Here is a 7,423-nt window from a genome sequence, read left to right as displayed (position 1 = left end):
TTATGGCCGGTAAAACAGGACGGTCCGGCATCCTCTTAATAAGTATACACAAAATAAGAAATATGAGATTATAATTGCGAAAAATTGATATTTATTGATAGTTAACAATAATCGACATGATTGTCGATTATTGGAAGACGCATGTATTTTTGAATGTGCAATGTTAAACAAAGTTTATATTAATGTATTGAAAAAGCCCGCGTCTCTGTAAATGTTATACCGTCAAAAATTACTTTTTGAAAAAAAGTAAAAAAAAAGCGCCAAGTGCATATGTCTTTGTTGTGAAAAACTATTTTACAAAATTGTTATTTTAATGCAAAAAAAGTGTTTTATAAAATAATGTTATTTTAAACCATTCTACAAATAAAATCTACAATAAATTCTACAAGTAAAAAATCATTCTACAAATTATTTTAATATTGTGTAAAATTCATCCTCTACAAAAATAATAATATCAAAAAATTGCGCCTACTGAAAATAAAAACTTACAAGAATATTTTAACCAAAAAAATTGTACAAAATAATTGTTTTAATTTTCTACAAAAACAATGATATTAAGAAGTTGCGCCATTTTTGAACAAAAATTTATGCTATAAAATTTATTACTTTTATCAATATTAAAAGTTCCCAATATTAAAAGAAAAAATATACATAACATATATAATCATGTTTATTTAACTGTTTATGATATGTTAGTCAACAGAAACAAATAAATAGCTTCAAAGGTTGCACACAAATATCTATTTATTCAATAAAAATGATGCTACAGGCAGTGCATGTGCTCATTGCATTATATGAAAATTGATGTAGTCAGAAATTACAGAATTAATTCGCTACTATTTTTTTTATTCTCTTATTGTTAGCAACGCGGATAAATATTCCATTGTTGTTTTCACTGCCTAAATAGAGTAAAAATTAAAGATGAAATATTGAATTTTATTTTCACGAATGATAGTAATGATGGATGGTATATAATATATGCAAAAAGAAAAATTTATAAACAATACATAATATATAATATAAAACATAAATAAAACAAAATGTTTTTACAAACTAAAGAAATAGATATTTCTGTACAATGATTGCATATAAAGCAATGTATTTTTTTAAAGATAAAATAAAATTGATTTTACATTTGTTGTTATATATCTTGTAGTTTGATAGAGAGAGAGAGAAGGGGGGAGTGAGATAGAGGGGGGAGAGTGAGAGAGAGAGATAGGGAGGGTGAGAGAGAGGGGGGAGGGAGAGAGAGGGGGAAGGGGGAGAAGGAGAGGGAGGGAGAGAGAAAGAGCTTTCAAATTGTTTCCACCACTTTTAAGGATATAAAATCAATTTTTCATATTCTGAACTCATTTCTTTTGCATCGATTTCTTATTATTTATCATTTGGTACGCATGCGTAAGATGAAAATATCGTTATGCACATAATCAAAACGACATCTTCATGTTACATCCTGCCAGCATCAAATAGTTGTTAAGCCTTCTCTTCGACTCATCCTTCTCCGGGTTTGAATGTATAACACGTATATACTAAATAAAATATTTTAATAAAAGAACAAAAGAGAGATATTAAGAAAAGGAAGGCCAGTTCTGATGAGTATTAAAATACGAAAATTTAATTATAATACATGTTTAATATAAAGAAAAAGAATCAAAATTTGCACTGTTTTGTGCACAAATTGCATCTCTCTCTCGTATATAAATTTTTCTATTAAATATAAATGGCGTTCGATTTTTTTTATCGTAGAATAATATTTCTTTTTAGCTATATATACATATATGTATTACATATTTTAAAATATAATATTACATAATATGCTAAAAGTTCTAAAGCGTACCTTATTAGATGCTCGTGTCGTCTAATGATTGCAGCTAGGTCTTCCCTAAATTTTGAAGAAGATCTGGGTGTGTTGTCTAATTTTTCGATTAAATTGTTAAGTGTGGTTCATAGATTTATAACTTGTGCGCACATATGAAACAGGAGTATCGAGACAAAGCTGTCGACACTATAGTTGCCGATAACTGTATACGTACCGCCCCACGATTGAATAAAAACGGCGATTTCATAATTCGGAGTCTTTTGAATGTAATCGAATCGGTAGATAAGGTATCGTCGAGGCTGATGTATGTTTTGCAAGACAGCTCCAAAACGAACATAATAAGCAAATATAATTACGCCTATTGCAGCAATTAAATATCCAAAAGATAAACTCTTGCCATTTCTTGCTATCTTCAACATTGTACTTCGTTCCCAATTGCTCTTCGAAGTTGCCCAATCAGTCATAATCGATGCTATTAGTATTTGAAGTTCTTCCAAATTAAACATGATTATATTATTACTAGTATAAATGTAAACTAGTAAAACAAGTTATTTTTATATAAAAAGAACTGTTATACAATAGCAATCTTAGACTTTAATAAGAAAAATTCAACATTAATATTTATATTACTTATGATAATTTCAAATCTATTTAATATTTTTAATTTTGCAAAATAATAACTTAAGCCCAGTGCCCACGGAGCGTGATTTACTGGATGCCCTTTGGACGTCCTAAGGACATCCTTGTGCTGTCTGGGTAATAGATATCTATTGATTATCAATAGTAGATATGGACATTATATGGATATGTCGGTATCCAGTAGATATCGATTAGATATGTAGCTCTGTGTGGGTCTGTAAAAATCCAAATAATTGCCCGAGAAATGCTTAAATCATACTATATATTTTATTATACTTGTGAGAAAAAGAAGCGAACAAAGAATATACATAATATCATGATATTTAATATGAAAAAATTGTGCGTAATTCTGCAATTTTTTTAAATTAAAGCCGTAAATTTAATAAAAAAATAAAAGTAAATAAAATTTTGTTAACGCATTATGAAATAAATGTAGAATAATAAATAGCTTCTGTTTCTTGAATCTCTAAATTAATTATTATCAAAAAATGTTGATGAATCAATCTTGTTGCGCAAGTATATTTACATAAGTATGCCTCTATTATACATGCGCATTACATTATGGAATAATTATGAATAAACTACCAGTACAGAAATAGATGAGCAATTAATTTTATAAATAGTACACAATAATAAATGTTGCAAATTCAGTATTGCAAGAATAATATATTTTTAACGTATACAAATTCCGCGAAATATACGTATTATTAACCGCAGACTCAAATAATTTATTTGGCCAAAAATCGTAATACATCATAATTTTGTTAATAATTAATTTAGAGATTCAAAAAACAGGAACTACTTATTATTCTACACTTCTCTTTTCTCCACAACTCTTTACTTCGTAGTGCAAAGTTAAGAATTTTGACATGGTAATATATTGCATAACTAATCAGATCTCTCTTTCTCTCTCTCTCTCTCTCCCTCTTCTCCCCTCCCCCCCTCTCTCTCAATATTAGTTTTTTGCGATGTATAGCATACTGCTATTCAAGGTTACGCTGTTACCATTAACGCGGCAACACTCTAGTCAGAAGATAGTGATGCGAGCCACTTTGTATGTTGTAGTCTTCGAGACGCGATATTATTCTTTCTATTATAATTATTACAATTAGCGATTGTATTGATTAATTTCTGCGATAAATATGCACGTAAGAATATCGCAACAATGGCTATTTGTTCCAACGAACGCAAAGAAATGATACATCGACTATTTATTAATGATATGTATATGTTGCCAGGTTTATTGTTATGGGAAATATATATTATTTGCAATATTAGATTTTTATTACATATTTTATGGCGATGTATCTCTCTTTTGGATCTTAAGACATAATCGTTAACTCGTAATATTGAACGCCAGTAATAAAAAACCAATTTTTTCTTACCGCATTCACGAACATTCTTTTATCACTGAAATTTTCGTTAATATTATTATAGGGAATAGAAATCTGACACAGGTTCGTATATTGTCGATTAAGATGAATAATTTATATTTTGTCCATGTCATGCAAAATGACACGTGTGGGTAAAGTTTTAGTTAAGCCCAGTGCCCACGAAGCGTGATTTCAAGCTGGTTTGTTTGTAAGTAATCATGCTGGGTCGCGAATCAGAGATGCCAATTCTGAGACTCTGCCACAGCCACAGCGTGTGGAGGGGATAACTCACACAAGCGTGAACCGTGTACATGTAATGCGCAGAGCGTTCTGCGCATTACACGTACACGGTTCACGCTTGTGTGAGTTATCCCCTCCACACGCTGTGGCTGTGGCAGAGTCTCAGAATTGGCATCTCTGATTCGCGACCCAGCATGATTACTTACAAACAAACCAGCTTGAAATCACGCTTCGTGGGCACTGGGCTTAACTAAAACTTTACCCACACGTGTCATTTTGCATGACATGGACAAAATATAAATTATTCATCTTAATCGACAATATACGAACCTGTGTCAGATTTCTATTCCCTATAATAATATTAACGAAAATTTCAGTGATAAAAGAATGTTCGTGAATGCGGTAAGAAAAAATTGGTTTTTTATTACTGGCGTTCAATATTACGAGTTAACGATTATGTCTTAAGATCCAAAAGAGAGATACATCGCCATAAAATATGTAATAAAAATCTAATATTGCAAATAATATATATTTCCCATAACAATAAACCTGGCAACATATACATATCATTAATAAATAGTCGATATATCATTTCTTTGCGTTAGTTGGAACAAATAGCTCTACCTGCACATGGCGGGTGATCCACGAATTATGGGACACCCTGTATATCAATATATATCGGCATTAAATCTAGAGTTTAGAAAGAAAAAATATATCACATGAATTAATAGTAGGTATGTTTAGTGGCAATAAATTATTTATACTTTATTTTTTAATGGGCAGTTTAAAGTGGGCTACTTATTTATGTGACATGTGTGTTAAGCAAAAAATGTTATTATAAATATTATAGTAGTAATGAAAAAATTACGAAAAGATTCTTATGTGATACACAACAATAAAGCATACAACACATATTTATGTGTTGATGTTAAATTAATACGAAGAGATTATGGTTAATTGATAATAAATTAAAGAATATAATCAAAGAGTATTTTTTGTTTTCTGCTTTTATTTAACACACGTTATAACGCGATGTTTAAGTATTACTTAACGTGATGTAATGTTTATTCAGACAGTACGTGTCTTTAAAAGACGTCAAAAAAACAACTTAAAAATGTCTTATCGTCACCTTTAAAATATTTTTTGGCCTTTCCGTGCTGTCTAGAGGTAAACATATTGATAGACATATTATGATTTCGTTTCTGATTTTCTGATTTAAATTCATTAGAGAGATCTTTATTTCTAAGGATATTTCAAATCCATTGCTTGTGCGACATATAAATCAATGACGTCCATTAATGTGCAAACAAAGATACGCAATGCATTAGAGATTATTTATTTTTTCGTCGAATACAAAAAAATAACTTTTAAAAAGTATATATTAACGTGCGTCACACACAGTGGAAGAAGAGCATTTCTATAACATATTTTTTATATTATACCAAAATGTAATCTAAATGACATAGACGTATATAATATTTTTTTTATTTTGTGCGTGAATTCTAGATATATATCTTAAAGAGTATTAATCTACGATTCGTTAAGAATCGCGGTCTGCATAATTTTTGAAAAACAAAGATACATCTAGCTAAATTTTTTTCAAAATAAAAAGAAACGTGCGCGATTGATACATTTTCGAGCAAAAAGCATTTATAAGATTTAATATAGCAAATGCGAAGCTAAAATGAACAATCGATCGAAGTGTGAGTGAGAGTTCAATTAATATGCAAGATAATATGCAAAATGAGAGTTCAATTAATATGCAAGAATAAAAATATATTGACCGCATATTATACACGAACATTTTACATAGACATTAGCGTCACGCGGTTTTACAGAATCTTTTACAAAATATAATATTCCAAGTATTAAACGCGTTTCACTAAAGATTTTTTCGAAGCCTGACTACAGATATATAATATACAGATATATAGATAATGAGCTTTCCAGATTAACTTTATCAATCGGCTCGCAGCGACCCTCGTCTCGGTTTACATAGGCTTTCCTTCAAACCCTGACTATCGTCGCGAGGAATAAGATATCGATTTTGGTGAACCCGATGTGCGTTTTTTCACCGTATATGTTTACACATAAATATTTGCAACTGTTTTATATTGATGTTTCGCACATCGTCAATTATTTTTATAAGATTCATAAACTTGCAAGCTTTAACGTTTTGAGAGGATTAATCATTGCATTTTATATATATTAATGGATATTAAATTATATATCAATGACGTATAACTATAGAATTCATTCTTTCATTGAATGATTCAATTAAATATCAGATTGCGAATAGTCAACACTTGACTATCCTCTATGATCCTTTTATGTAGAGTGTTCTAGAATATCTAATAGAATATCTTTCACGATTCTTTTACAAGACAATAAAAATGAAAATAGGCTTAAAAAAATTTTTTAAGGAACCCAAGGAAAACGAAATGGTTAAAGAATCCAAAGAAGAAAATAAATAAATACGTTAAGTTTTAAACACTCTGCGTATCATATGTAATACGTACTGCATTATTTTTGAATGAAGATCATCACTACTGACATGACAATCTTCATTTTCTTTTAATCCTAACTGTTTATTCAAACATTTCTAATTTTTGAATGTTTTATTGCTCTTCGTTTGCATCGATTGATCAAACTAAAATTTAATCAATTTATTGTTGTTCTAATAAATGTTCTCTTAAGAAAAGCATCGCAATAGAAGTCTATAATAATCTAATCGATTTGACAGCTAAATTATTTCGAAAGAAACTCGCTTAGAATTCTGTATCACCTTCAAATGAAATTTTTTTTTTTTAAATACGTACAACAGTTTACAACATTTCGGAGCAATATAACATTTTGCGTTACCTGCTCTATGTATTATCCTTCGTCCAGATTTTTTCACGTTACACAGCGAATGATCCATAAAACAAGCGCTCGATCTTGAAGCTCGGCATATTTTGCACATCTCTCGGCGTAATAACACCTCGCCCTGAACATTTTAGAAATTACCTGCTCACGCGACGAGATACGATACGCGAAAAAGGAATGAACACCGCGAAAAGCAAAGTTCCACCACTCGACGTGTGGCCGACGCTGATCGGTCGGCCAAACTCCCGCTGGCAATTGTCCAAACTTCTCGAGGACGACGACGTACTATATTTAAACGCATAGTCGAGGATCTTCGCGAGGCCGGTTGGCGTCGCGTAAAGCCCGTATCAGACTACGCATTGAAGATTGAGATTGAAGATTGAAGATTGAAATTTGACCAATCAGGACAAAGAAATTTTAGTTCCTTTTGTTCTGATTAGTCAAATTCCAATCTTTAATCTTCAATCTTCAATTTTCAATGCGTAGT

At 30.6% G+C, this 7,423-nt stretch overlaps 1 pseudogene; it reads right to left on the bottom strand.

Annotated features, from left to right (window-relative positions):
• Positions 1 to 1,837: 1,837 nt before the first annotated feature.
• On the bottom strand, positions 1,838 to 2,328 carry LOC115240757 (annotated as a pseudogene).
• Between the last annotated feature and the right edge of the window lie 5,095 nt (positions 2,329 to 7,423).

Source organism: Formica exsecta, unplaced genomic scaffold, assembly GCF_003651465.1.
Source record: "Formica exsecta isolate Colony F162 unplaced genomic scaffold, ASM365146v1 scaffold445, whole genome shotgun sequence".
NCBI classification, from domain to species: domain Eukaryota; kingdom Metazoa; phylum Arthropoda; class Insecta; order Hymenoptera; family Formicidae; genus Formica; species Formica exsecta.
Note: the sequence above shows the minus strand (reverse complement) of the source record. Positions and strands in the feature narration are given on the sequence as shown.